A 15,525-nucleotide genomic window follows, 5' to 3' on the forward strand; every position below is an offset into this window, starting at 1 on the left:
TTTCTGTAAAAATATGTTCCCAATTAGAGGAAAACAGCGGATAAAGCACGGCACAGTGAGTGTACACCAGTGTGATGACAGCTGGTATCACACAATATGTGCCTGATTGCAGGACATGTCTGAATTTCCAAAATCTTCAAAATGAACCTGGCCAAATCACCAATATCAGTGAAAACAGGAGTTCCAATCCTTATAGGTCAAAAGTGATTGCCACATGCAAACAAATTAAGTAAAAGTCATCTCATAGTCTGTCTGTCCACGTCTTGTCCAGCTGCTTATAGACTTGCCTAATGCATAATGCAGCTTAAACCAAACCTTATCATTAGGTGTTTGAACACAGACTGGGAAATACTTTCTTGATTCACTACTTGCAAGTACAATAATAACTGTACTAAAATGTTAATGTATGGATGCATTGTAACATTTTTATCTTCTCTTGAAGTGTTATAGGAGTTAGCCCACCTTTATCAGTTTTCTTACATTTCCAACCAGTCTGTGCACGTTGTTAGCAACTACTAAGGGCCACAGCTGTTCCATACAGATCATTATGTTTGTTCAAACAAGATTTGAGCTGATCACAGAAAATCCAAGCTGACATTAAAACACTGAGGTTAATGGAGTGTAGCTGTTACCACCTGGGACTGTCTGGACAACCACACTGTGATTTGCTCAGATCAATATAATCCTATTCATTTTCTCTAAGTGCACAAACACAGGCGGCAGACAAGACACACAGTACACAGAGCAGTCCTCGTTTACACCCGAGAACAGCGTGTTATATAAATTGATTCATAGAATGTTTTCACAGAGTGATTCATCTTTCTCCCACATTGTTCCATCTGATTCCACTGGTGCATGCAGGCAAGTGCAGTGTTTATACTGGTAATTGAAGTAAACATGTGGGCTGACAAAGATTTTAAGTGGAAACTGGCCACTGTGTGTGGTGCAGCAGGAGCTTTGATGGTTAACAAACTGCACCTTCCCCTTTAAAAGTAAATATACTGTATGTACATACAAAAGCACACTCACATCCGTGTACTCATCAAACCACTCCCTGCTTCCCTGTGGTTTCTGTTCTGCCTGTGAATCATTCTCAACAGCTAGACTCCTTTCTTGTGATTGTTCTTCACATCTCCTCTGTACATTTATTCCTCCTGCCCTCTGCTCTTATGTCCTTTCAGGAGCAGCAATGCACAGCCAAGATATAGAAGTAAAAATGGTAAATTAATGCTTTCACTAAAGGAGCCGTATTTGTCCTTGTGGGGCAGGTCTATTAATAGCATTCTCTTGCTGCAGTGCATGTGTGTATGTGTAGCACAGTGCTGAACCCTGAGAGAGGTGGAGGCTGCATGGAAAAGAGCTTGAGGCTCCAGCATTACACAATGGGCTGTCAAAGTGAACAGACAGACACATTCACATATACAGAATTAATATGATTTACAGTAAAAGCCCTAAGGCAGGTCAAAATGGGGCTAAACGCACACACTAGCAAGACAAACCAATCACAGCTGGTTCTCACAGCTGCAGAGAGGTATTTATTGGGAGAGAGGCAGTCTATTACAACATTATGTAGTCTGGACTGAGCATGGGTGTGGCAACCATGCCTACTTAGGTTTTTGTGTTGAGAGTGAGCCTGTCAGCCTGAGAGTAGAGGACACGCAGGTCGTGACTGTGTCTTCCGTGCATACGTGACAGTCTGTGTGTGCCTGCCACGTTGCTGCAAACAGGGAGGATTACACATGCACATGATGTAGTGCCAAAGAGAACAGCAAACACTCCTCTTCAACCAACCGATGAGTTGGCACTACACACAAATACACATTAATAAATGGACATAAAAGCTAAAACACACCAGAAGTTGTACTTGAATGAAGAATGAAGAAAAAATATGTTGCATTCATTCACTTAAATGCCTGTGTGGACATCACTTTACTACTATGGAGTTCCCAGGTTCTCCTGCAGCTTTAGGAACATGCTGCATGCAACACGTGCATCTACATTATAATAGTTAGTATAGATCAATGTAAAATGTAATCAAAGCACAATTACAATTAAATGAAAACACAAGAGATTTGTGAAAGCATTTATTGGTAATAGTTTTGACTTTTTCCTTTGGTTTGGAGAAAAACAGAAACAGAAGAACCTATGTTATACCATTAAATATTTTAAATCCAGGCTTTTACAGTCACATTGGTTTATATACAAGAATATGTGAGCAGAACCTTTCCAATGTGAATACAAGGAGAAATTCAAGAATTCCTATCACACTAAAACCCAACAAAAATCATTCCACACTTCCTATTCTGAGTACTCACAGTGCCGAGCACCTTAGGTTTGCCCAGCTATGCTAACATTTACTTCATCCATGCTGCACAGGTGCTAGGCTAATATTTATCTACTGATGTGAATTTCTTGTGGAAGATAACACTTGGTTGGGCAACAGTTAAGGTTGCACCTGAACGGTCAATATCACACATTCCTATGCCAGACATTAACCTTGATCTGAGAGGACCACGGCTAAAACAACAAAAACAAGTGACACAAGGACACGCCCCACTGTGACAGCAGGACACATGGGGCATGCTCGCTTTTAGCACTCTCTATAACAACTGGGAAGAAGAGGGAGGGAAAACAGAGAGGTGTCTGGAAAGAAACGTGTTCTAACCTGTAAATTGGTGATATGCTTGACTGATTAAAAGTCTTTCTCAGGGACACAACAGGCTGAGCTTCACCTCAAGCAATTGCAGCAACATAATTTCTTCTCAATAACACCGTACAAGACTCTGGTTGAGAGACTGTTTACTTAAGTGAATGATACACCTATCACTGTAGCATCGGGTAAAATGATACCGTGCTGGCTTTTGACAGTAGCACCAAATAAGGAAAATAACAATTTCCATTGCATTTCTGTCTTCCAGACAAACACTAAAAATGTGATTTACAAAATATGTGGATGCATGGAGTGTACATCTGGAGAAGTGAAGCTTTTTTCCAAAAATCCCATCCCTTTTTATATTTATGCTAATTTATGCTGAAACAGTTCCATGTTTTTGGTTTACACGATGTACATTTCATTAAACATTCCACCAACATCTAACAAAACACTATGCCTGTATTTTTCCATTTTTTTATTATGGATTAGCACCCATGCTCCATTATCAGCATCTCAATTAAAGAAGATTATACAGTATACGTTTATACTGTTCAGCAGTCCAAATAATGCCTTGAATTGAAAAAATTATTTTGATTAAATGTTTGTGTTCATCTGCATGTCTGGCTGCAGCACATGTTCAAATTGTGACTGAAAGTGGGAACGCCTTGCAAGCATCAAGCCAGCTGTTCCTAATATGAGGGCACAGATTAAGTCCAGACACTCCCTCCATAATTCCATCGCTCTAACTATCCTCCATTCAGCACCCCCACCCTGTTAACACCCGTCTCCACTGACGACAAGTCTAATGGATGGCCATGTGACCTAGATATACACCAATAGGCTGCCACCAAGTACACTATGTTGGTGTGTATAAGTAATGAATGCATAGATTCTGTAGTGAGCAGACAGCTAAAATTGTACAATGGGGGGAGAGAGGAGGATCACCCATATGTAAAGGTAGTGCAGTTCAGCCTCTGCTTTTTCTACAGACATCCTTTCCATCTGTACAATACAATGTTCACTCCAACTTGTTCAGTTTCCTTCAATATACCCCCAAAAATAATAATCATTGAATTCATACACACTACCACTGCATGTAGAAATCAGTAATTATCATTCACAATTTGATTTAAATATCCTTCCATAATTTAAGTTGGGGGGGGGGGGTTCCATTTCTACATTGTAATGGCATTAATTAACAGCTCTTTTACCAATCCAGCAGAAACACCATGACACGTTTCCTTCTTTAATGTCCTAAAAGCTGTAAAACAACAATGGAAAGCTGCCTTGACTAAAGTTAAGCAAATTAAATAAACTATGGCAACTGTTGTCCTGATTAAAAATATGGGTGTTGCAAGCTTAGCAACTGTTACTGACTTACTAGAGAAAATGTTCAATCAAAAAGTCTAGCTTTCTGTAACTCTGTATCTATTGCATCTAGGAGGACATATGCAGAAGGCAGAACTAGGTCTACAGTTACTGTTTTAAACAAGACGTGATTTTTCTGTGTGTGACACTCTGTGGGAGGATGTGTGGTTTAGAAGTTCTATTCTGAATCTTGTGGGAGGGCTGAAAGTATATTTTAAGGAACTCAGATGGAGAAAATGCCTTCCAGCTAGACTTCCCATTTGATCTCACTTAAAATAGAAAACCTTTGTTCTGTGGGGACTGCGGTGGCCCATAACCGTGGCTCACTACAACTCTGCAAGGCCAACATTCACCCTGCTCTACCCAGGTCACCCCTGCATGCTGCTGCAGTGCTGCTTCTTACAGTATAGGTCTTTTTATTTATTGTCCATGTGGTCTCGCTGATCTAATGAAAGCAATTTAGCCTGTAAAGAGTCTGGAAATGTTTTCAGAGATTCAGAGAAGTGCTTTCCCAGCTGTGAAAATAACATAAGGGGAAGAAGAGGAGCTAAGGCTTTATTAGTAAAGCTGAGTGCCTTCACTATTCCCTAGCTTCACTTTAGACTAGCAGGAGACAAAACCTCCCTCTGAACATACAATCTGTTCCTGAGAACAGAAGGCGCCTGTCAGGAAGAAGGGAAGAGCAATGTAAACATAGACTGTAAATGAGACACTGAATTACCTACAAGCCATGGAAAAGATTCTGATTCAGACTGAGAGTGAGAAGCAAGAGTGCAAAGACATTCATTCCCTTGCTTTCTCCACTACCTGATACAAATAATCACATGTATATCTACAAATACATAAACCAGAGCTACCAAACTAGTTCTTCTCATCTAATGACTGAAGTGAAGGACTCAACCTAAATGAAAACAATTGCAATCAAAAAAGGGTTACATTCTTAGCATTTTACCCTTTAAATAAGACTACAACCTCTATAATGCACCAATTCCTCTAAGCAGTCCTGTTTGTTAATAATCTGCAAGCACAAAGAGCTAAATTAAATCTAACTCTTAAAATGGCAACCTATTCACTAAGTGAACAGTCTTGAAATGAAGAACAATTCTACTTATTATTACACTTCAGACGTGTCATTGAAGATGTTTCATTAAGGATTTGTTTCACATTTTTTCTCACAATTTTTTTCAGAAAATACGTGGGGGGGCAGGTCCCTTGTCACACAGGAGCCGTGTTTGACCTGACAGCCCGAGCCAGCTGGCTGTCTATACGTTTGGTTCCAGGCCAGAGTGGCTGAGTGTGAGAACCAGCCTAAGGCAAGCCTAGCAAGGCTGAGCTGTCGGAGAAAGGCCCTGCATTAGTGCCAAGTAGGGCCCCTTTGTTTACATGAAAATGCAACAAGGATAAGTGTATACATGTACATAAATGCAAAGAGATGCCAGCTGAACATTTTAAACATGAAAGAGTCTTGGTCCTTCACTTTGAGAGGCTGTTGCTGTAATTTTAACTCACAACAACAAATCCTCTCATTTCTCTTCTTGGATGATCAAGGACACACATTGAGCAGCTCCTCTTTCACACCAGAGAGGATGTTTTTGATGTTGGTGGAGTGAACCAGATACAGAAACTGTTATTTGAATATGTTCTCTTTTGTAAATGTGCTTTAAGGGATTTAAGGGAGATGCTGTTCTCTTCTTCCTGCCCAGGGACAATAGATTAAATTTAGCTTAAAGCTAACTGGTGCAGCCATGAAGCTGTGCAGTGTCCCAGTTAACTAAACTTAAGTAAAACTAAATTAAACTGAATTAAATTAATTATTTAAATTCCCCATGTTGCTTCCGTACTTCTACTAGTAATAATTTCCAGCATGCTGTACACTAAAAGGTGTAATGCTGCCCCCCCACAGTCGTAGTCTACCTTTAGCTTCCTCTCCAATTTCAGCCGTCTATATTCTATTAAATTTACACTGCAGACCTTTGTTTTTCTTCTTCTCAGGACAAGATGTTTTTGATAAGTGTACTGAGGCTTTTTAGGTTAGCAGCTAGATGCTCTTTGCTTACTCTGCTAGGATCCCATGTGTTGAAGTGTTACTAGCTGCTTTCTGGTAGGGTGGTACAACAGACACTGTCTTAGGGTCAATTTACTGTAAGTTTCCACTGTGTATATGTTTAACAACATAACAGGCTATTACTGAAAGAGACAGGGTGCCATGACAAAAATGCTCCATTCTTATATAAGTTCTAAAAATAGAACATGTCTTAGCAACTATGGTTACAACAATGAAGTGATTAATTGATTACTAAATAAAACCCCAACTATTGTGATAATCGATTTAAGAGTTGTTGTTTTTTTTTATAAATAATCCAAATTCTCTTAATTGTCGTCTTCTTCAATGTGAATGTTTCCTGGTGTCTTTGCACCATATAACATAGAAATCATTAAAGCTGAATATGTTTGATTTGTGGACAAATCAACTGAGAAAATCATAATTTTGAGATTTGGGAAACATTGATGAACGATTTTTAACATTTCTGAAATTTTATGGACAATTAATCGAATAATTAAGGAAATGATTGACAAACTAATCAATTATGATAATAATTGTTATGAGCAGCCCTATTAGTAACGCCTAACTGTACTCTAAAGCATTAGTTTATATATGAAAATTAAAAGGCAATCCTGTAAACGCCAGTACTGCATTCTAATCCGGTCTATTATAGATCTATCTATTGGCCAACTTTACTCATCACATTCCACATTAAATAATATATCTCAGCTATGCAAATTGGATTCCTACTCTACTTCAAGCAATTCTAAGGTCCTGCTAGAGCTGAAGACCCTAATGGGGTGAGGAGTTTGCAGCGACAGATGTTAAGTGTTGATAAGAAGAAGAAATGAGAAGAAAATTAGCTTGTGTTTGACTAAGCCAATGCAGGCTATAGACTGGACCTCAGAAGAGTGAGTGTGAAAAAGCCTGCTATTGAGTCTGCCAGCAGAGGCCCTGAGGCTGAACATCCAGAGTGGACAGAGAGGGGGTCATTAATCAAGGGATAAAAGATAACAAGGTGTCAGATAAATTATCTTAATTAATGATGCTATGCAAAGAGTCAGAGCCAGACTCTGACTCTTTCAGACTCCTCCATCTGAAATATCCTATTTAATTATGGCTACCTGTCAAACAAGAACAGATGATAGTTAGCGAGATTGACATAACATTTGCTGGGAGAAATAATCCCTACATATTGTTCAAAATGGAATTAGTAATTCACAGTTTTGGGAATTACTAATCTTGAGAAGAAAAATGCGACCTTCACTGAACCGAGAGAAAACAAAATATGTATGAACTGCAGAAATGAGCAAATAATAAAGAACAGCAATAAACATGAATCAAAGTCTGAATTATTACAATGATGCACTCACTACAAATAGTTGAGGGATGAAAAGTATTTTTTGGTAATAGTCAAATTAACAAAATAACATATGAGAACACAAATTGCAAACTTGCAAATAGTAAAGCTGACCTGACAACATATTTAAAACATCTCCCTCTGTGGAAAAGTGGCATGACAATAAATTGCAGAATAATATGTGTGGTCAACCCACTTGTATTGCATTAGCAAGAATCACCTTCAGAAAATAAATAAGATCCAAGAGTTGACACCCTACTTCTACCTGCGATATCAGCATGGGATTCCCTCTCAGTGATGAACAACAAGACAGGGAACAAACCGGCTTCACACAAACTGTTCTGCGTTGGACTGCTGAGCACTCTCACAGTCGAGAAAAACTGATACTGTGAGACTTGCTCATGATGTATAAAACATTTAATCGGGTCAAACTGCTGAGAATGCAAGTTCTGTGCTTTGTCCTGGCCGTCACTTGATAGTCGTGTCACAAGCGAGCAAAGAAACTAAGTGAACATAATGTAATGAGGCTAGACTATTTCTGTAGGTCTAGTGAGTAAACAGCCACTTTTCTCCACTTACACTCAAGTCTGGATGAACTGATGATTTTTTTTTTTTCTTAAGCATTTCATCTTTATCTTTAACAAACAGCAAACAGCTTTAAAACAACAGCTTTTACAATTTATTAGTGTTTATTGGCAGCCGCTAGATTTGTTAGCATAAGGACTGCCAGAATTGTGTAAATATGAGGTTCTCATGCACAACAATACAGCACTGCAACTGAATCTACAGATCAGAACGGAGCAAACCACTAACAGATCTCTTATATTACTATGAGGAAATTTTATGAGGAAAAATACTGTGGGTCATCATAAAACTGATAAAGATAATAAGTTGAGAACAATTTAATTACCTCACTAACCACAAATCCTACTTATAGCACAGGCCTGTGAAAAGAACTCGACAGCAGCTCCCACTGACAGATACATGAACTTATCCTAAACAGGATCTTAATCATCCACACAACTCAGTGTTCTCATATTTACTCATTTTCCCCAGGTGGTAGTACCTGTCTTGCAAAGTCCCATTTTTGTTTACCATGGGTTGTGTTCTTCCCTTAGGAAATTGAAGTGAACATTTCCATAGCTGCATGTTTTGTTTGACGTCTCTATGCTGTTCTAAAAAAGAACTAATTATACCAAGTGGATCGCATGCATCATTAATATACAGCGAGAGTCTCACATTAAGTGCAAAGGTGGTTAAAACCACTCCAACCATCAGGAACATGGTGAGTAAACAACAACTTCACTCTGGCTCACTCAGTGTTGACCTCATTAAATTGTACTTTGCTTTGCTGATCAAAAGAGGATGCTGGGTAGTCTACTTTCAGCAAATGTGTTCAGCAATACTCATCACAAATGAAATTTTGCATATTAACACTACTGTTCATTTATTCTCATGGCAACCCATTTAGATATTCTTTTGTATGATAAGTGTTAAGTGTGACTACTCTTTCATAAACTAGCTGCAGACTTACACTGTCACTACATATGGTCTATGCTAATTTAGACTATGGTCTACAGATCTCATTATGCTGTCATTACAACAAGTAATGAATTCATTAACTGATAAGTATTAGGCTACAAGTAAAGCACATAGACTACAGTTAACCTTTGCATGATAGGGGAACACATTGACACTGCCGGAAACTGAGCAACCGCTAGGTATATAAGGTTAAGATATTTAAGTTTATTGAAGTAATTTTAATAGGTCAAAGCATATTTTTATACTAAACTGTAATGACATATGTTACAAAGCCAGAGAAATTAGCTGCTGATCTTGATGACTGGACATTTGAGAGAAATAAGACTTTTTTTAAATTCCATTCCCAATGAGTAGACAAAATGACGTGTGCACAATTCTAAAGATTATAAAAAGGAACTCAAGAGATAAGGGAGCTAACCAGTCATTCAATCAGTTGAGGAAAGTAAACTGTCAAGAATTTGATGAGGGCAGCCAAGGCTGTAGCTGCAGGGTACAGGACATTTTGCCTGGTTAATGTGTAATTTGCTGTTAAACCTCATACGTCTTCATTTTGCACATGCCAAGATAAACAGCTTGAGCAAGGTTGAATCCAAACACCTCCTCACTGCTGCTTTTATCACAGCTTCCACAGTGTAGCTAGCTACCATGATAGGACTGTTTCTGAAGAAAGCACAAAACCATTCTGGGATGCCAAAAGTAGAAACTGCAAGATATTGTGTCATTACTACTATAAATGTGATTCCTCCACATTAAAACTAATTTGTGAACAGTAGGGGATACGTTCATCGAACTAAAAGAACACACTCGATCTTTATACCCAATTCACAAACGTGCTAACAGTTTGTCTGAGAATCCAACATACAGAGTAAAAAGGATAGCGAGCCAACAAAAGAAAAAGCAATTGACTAGTGATTAAACTTACTTTCTGCTACTGTATGAAAGATCAATATGTACTCCAGGCAAACTGCCAATTTACATATCTATCTGAAGAATCATTCTGTAGCCAACTGTCATTGTAAAACCTCAAACATTTACTCCCATCTAACTCAGATTAACCAGACACACCCTGTACGCAGCTGTTGGTGTCTTTTAGTGCTGCCTTCTCTCTCAGACTTACAATGACACACAATTGCTCACATAAACTTGCAGAAGCCACCAAAACAGATCAATTGTTAGTGCCATGACACTAACAGACATTGTGATCAAACAGCTGTAGAAAAGTAGCTTAAAATGCAATCAAACCTGGCATAAATACAGAGTAGTGCTATTCCACACCTTAAGAGACATGCTCTAATTATAACTTCTGGTTTTAAAGTGAGTTATCCCTCTTGGCAACATCAGGTAAAAATGTCCTTGTATTCATGTCAAATTTTTGAAATTAGACCGGCACCTGAGAGAAAACCGATTCATGAATCAAACGTTAACCTTGAACTGTAATGCGTTGATGTCACATACCATTTGATTACCTGAAGCACACACACAGCACAGCTAGGTCATTTAAGTGTATGTATTATTAAGACATCAAAGAGAGGGCCACCAGCTTACCTTTCACCTGAGCTGCTGCAGGAGACGCCACATCCAGAAGCCTTTATGAGAGCAGCCTGCCTCACCTGCAGAGACACACAAGTAAGAGACAGGTTTCACTTTTACTCACAGTGTACAAACAGGCAAACAGCTTAACTCCCACAGCCTCCTCTTCCCATGCTCCACACCACTGTGCTATGGAGAGCAGGACCCCACCCAGTCCCAGACCCACGGGAGCTGCTCACGTCATTCTGGGCCAAGTGAGTGCAGTCTGTTTGCCACCTGCACACACACCACTCAGTCACTTTGAGCTAATCTTAAATAGAGGTTGACTGAAGTGGGTTTTTCTATGGCCAGTGCTGATCTTTAAATAAAAAAAATTGCTATTAGATATTCTTGGCCAATTATTGTTTATTTTCCTCCAGCTTATTAAATAACTGTTAAATAATAACAAATGGTTCACAAATTGGTTAACCTAAATAAACATATACAATATGTATGACAACACTTATAGTCTGTTTGTTATTTTGTTCAAGCACAACAGTACACTTATATATCTAAAATAAAAAATTAAGTATGAATGCAACAGGTAAATTGAAACTAAAACTATGCCAAATAAACTTGAATGGAAAAAAAAAGTTTTAGCACAGTACGTATTAAATTTCAGAGAAAAAAGGGTAAATACATAATACTGGCTCAAATGATTAAATAATAGTTGGCTGATGACAATTTTTTGTAAATAAATCTGTGGTTAACCCTCATGTGGCATGGATCTGTGCCGCAGGTGCACCCATGGTAATTTGCCATGGGAATCATACACGACTCCTTATGTAGACTTCCTGGGGGTGTGTGTTTATAGGCCACAAATTCAGGCTTTAAAAATGCAAGGTTATTTTTCGTCTACTTATGCGTTGTTGAGACAATGATTCATTTTATATCACATTTTCAGTAGTGATATAAAGTATCAATAATTGTGCAGAAGTCAAACAATAGACCATTTTTCTTTTCCTAAAAACGAGCAAAGTGAACTTTGACACATTTTTTTAATTTTTGCCTAGGTTGTGTTGAAAAGAAGGGATATAAGACACTCTATATTACACAAAGCAGCCAAAATGCCCTGTGCTCCAAAGATTAATCAGTCTGAAGTGTATGGGGATTAAGGAAGAAATAACATAATAACAAAATAACTACCTGGTGCAATAAAACAATGTCAGAATAGCTGGCTAGATGGCAGCTGTTGGGATTTCCTTGCCTTAAACGGGATTCTTTTCAGTGTGTTTTCATAAAAGTGATGGTTCTTACATGCTTTTTTTGAAAGCGTGGTTGTATGTATAAGTGTCTCATAGTCAACAGTGACTGTACAGTACATGCCTCTGGTGTGCCATTATTGCTGGAGAGGTTCATTCTCACTATATTGATTTTAGCCATTCAACAAAAGGCTCAGCAATAGACCAGCAGCTCCTCAGTCTCCGTTCTTCCTTGATGGACTCTCACAAAAACATATTCATCGAATAAACCCCATTGACCTGACCTTTTTCTGGAAATGCCCATTCATACAGACTATACATCATACAACCACACTTAACCAAATAATAACTTCAAGTCAGCAGAAACACACCAGCAGGGACAACTACCAAATGAACAATGACACAACTTCTCTTACACCTGACAAAAACTGAATCCCACAGGACAGTGACATGTGCAGAAATACACCCTTTTTCCCCATTGTGAGTAAAATTGAGTTACTTGCTCTTATTGGTTGTACTCAACGTCAACATTCTGGTGTTTTATTTTCCCTTGAAATGCCTTAATCCTGCCAGTGCAAAGAACAATGCCTTCTCTAACAGCTGGGAAGTGTGATAAGCCACAAATCCAAAAACCAAAACAAAAAAAAACACTCACACCAGTTCATTCAAAAACACATGTAACCCTAACATACTAGTGTTTTAATGAGCCCTAACTGGTAGAGCAACTGTATTTCACCTTCAACTACTGTATATATGTATATGTATATATATATGTATATATATATATATATATATATATATATATATATATATATATATATATATATATATATATATATATATATGTACATACACATAACCAACAAAAAAAGACATTGGACATAACTCTCTGTGGACAACACCCCAGTTAATGACAGCTCAACAAGTGTAATATGGGTTGGTATTGGGATAGACATAAATACTACTGCCAAGCAAAGGAGCAAGCAATAACACTTGAGTATGTCTAACATAAATACAAAGTACACTGAGAGGGAATACGAGCCAACAGTGTTTGAGGGAAAAGACAAAGAGGGGACAGGAGTCTAACTGGAGGAAAAACACTAAGATGGAGGAGATGGAGAAGAGAAGAGAAAAGGGTGATTTAAGACGGTCTCTGGGGCCAAGGCATTCTCAAAGTTACAAAACCGTCCAGGTTTTTTTATATGGTTTTACACATCACACAAGGAGGACAAAATGTGAAAAGTGTGCATGTAAAAGACAGAGGAGACGGTGACCCAGTGTGAAGCACGATTAGGATGGAAGGACTCCATCAACATGCTCATGCACACACTGTCCTACATTTCCTCATTTACACCAGATGTTTAAGTAGTTCACAGAACAACTACGTGCCACATAGAAATGACAACTTATGACCAAAAGTCCACAGCAATGGCTCGAGATAAGGCAATGTTTAAAACTAACACTTAGTGGAGAGACCTGTGGTGTGGCCTTTGTTGTTGTTCTTCTTTTTTTTTTTATTGTAGAAAGGGTGTCCAGATCACATAAAAGTCCTCAATCTTCCCCTTTTGTCAGAAAGGTCAGTTTTTTTAGTGCCAGGTTATAAGACATGTCTTTAATCCATGGAGCTGTGGTCAGTCCTTGAATGTTTTCCAGTTTAAAGCAATAACATGTTTGGTCTGTACTAAACAAAAATGTATCAATTAGTTTTTCTTAACAATAACTGGATTTTTTTAGGAAACATTTAGCTTCCACTGAGATCACACTTTTTAAATTAATTGTATAATTTCTTTCCAGAACATTTCAAGTTTCTCACACTCCCACACACAATGAAAAATGGTGCCTACTTTATTATTATTGCAATCTCTGTTCTTACATAACCAGTTATTTGTAAATACTTATATTTGTAAGGGAAGGTTATATTTTTTCAACCAGTTGTTTAAAAAATTGTATCCTTCCAGAGGAAAGGGTTTGAGTCTTTTTAATAAGTGATTTAATGGGTGCAGCTGTAATGGCAACTTGACAAAATTATTTTCTATGCTTATCCAAGATGGGGCATCTGAATCTAAAAATGAATTCGTAGCTGCACCACGTTGGGCTTCCCTATAATAAAACTTCAAATTAGGCAGTCTGAGCCCAACTTGATCATATGGTAGGTAGGCGAAGCCGAGGAGGTTTACTGTTCCAAATAAACCTGGTTAAGTGTTTCCTGAGAGTAGAGGAAAAAAACAGCTGGAGGTGGTAGTGGATGAGCCTAGAAAACATAAAGTATTTTTGGTAGGATGGACATTTTAAAAATGTTAACATGAGCAATCACTGAGATGGGTATAGTTCTCCATCTTTCTAAAGAATCCAGCATTCCTTGACATAATCTTATGTATTTCAGGGTTGATTCTAATCCCCAGATACGAGAAACCTTTGGGTGTTTTGTTGTTTATTTTATATCCAGAAAATTCTCCGCAGAAAGGGACAAATGATGTTCAATAATATCAGGGGACTGACGGATGGCTATAGCCAAGCGTTCAATGACAAACAAAAGCTATAAAGAGGGATAATGGACATCCTTGTCGTGTGGATTTACACAGACTCATGGATTTAGAAATTCTACAGTTTTTTTGAAATTTCAGCTGTGTATAACAGCTGAATCCATTTAAGATAATGGTGTGGCCTTTGTAATTTATTTCAAATTACCATTTGTAGCTGTAACTGGGGCAAACTAAACTCAGCTTGGGAACTATTAGCCACAATAGCTCTGAAAATTGAAAACTGTATAGTTATGGATGGGTGAAACGCTGCCTCATGCATAGACCACAATCAGAGCTTGGTCTGCTTTTCCTCAAACAAACAATGAAGAAACATTTATATGAGCACATGGCTAGCCCACCAATTTTCCCAGCAGAGAGCCAACAGTGACTCACTGGAACGGTCCAGGCCAGATCCTTCCACTGAATTATAGTTGTGTCTCCGGCTCAATTACGGAAAACAATAGGAAGGGTGTGAAGAAAAAAAACTCCAGACAAAATAGTGGTTCTTCCGCTGAGACTGTGGCAGCAGAGAAAAACCAACCAACAATAAGATATCTTAATTAGGATAAGCGCTGTCACTGACGCCGTAAAAACATTGTGGTAGAAACAAGGCCATGGATGATCTTGAGAGCAGCAATTTGACACAAACACATTACGCAGGATGCTTATGAAATTTTAGCCACAGTAAGGAAAGATAAATTGTTGTAATCATAGGTATGCAGTGACAGTGTTACACTTAATTGGATATGCTTGCCGTGTTAAGCCTGAGAAACTTCAAGAATTGAGTAAATGTCACATTGGCCTTTGCACTAGTTAATGTAAGTAAGTAAGTAAATTTAATTTATAAAGCACATTTACACACAGCATAAGCTGACCAAAGTGCTGTACAGTGAAATACTAAAAAAGACACAAAATAATACAAAGTAATACAAAAAACATTTAACCAATAGTCATCATTAAATAAGATAAAACATGAATAGTGAAATAAGTAACATTCAAGACAAATGTACTGCTCTACACTCATTTCCACAGGTTTTTAAGACCTGCTTGAGCCATGATTTGCTATGACACAAATACATAAAAAAAATCTATTTACATTAATGTTTTACTCAATGTGAAGCTCATACTTTCGGCATAGTAATAAAAAATGTATGGCTGTGGGCAGCCAAGTTTTTAAATTAGGCAGTATTCACCATGGTTGTTCATCAAATGTCACTGAAGCATTATGCAGCATGTTAATAAGCACTAAATAAATGTACATTTCC

At 38.0% G+C, this 15,525-nt stretch overlaps 1 protein-coding gene across 1 annotated transcript in view; it reads right to left on the minus strand.

Annotated features, from left to right (window-relative positions):
* osbpl5 (oxysterol binding protein-like 5) overlaps positions 1–15,525 on the minus strand; it is a 37,705-nt gene that overhangs the window by 15,403 nt on the left and 6,777 nt on the right. The window contains exon 2 of the mRNA XM_058645690.1: positions 10,513–10,577. The gene's annotated coding sequence lies outside the window, so the exon portion shown is untranslated. The remainder of the gene's footprint in view (positions 1–10,512; positions 10,578–15,525) is intronic.

Source organism: Solea solea, chromosome 12 (genome assembly GCF_958295425.1).
Source record: "Solea solea chromosome 12, fSolSol10.1, whole genome shotgun sequence".
Taxonomy (NCBI): Eukaryota; Metazoa; Chordata; class Actinopteri; order Pleuronectiformes; family Soleidae; genus Solea; species Solea solea.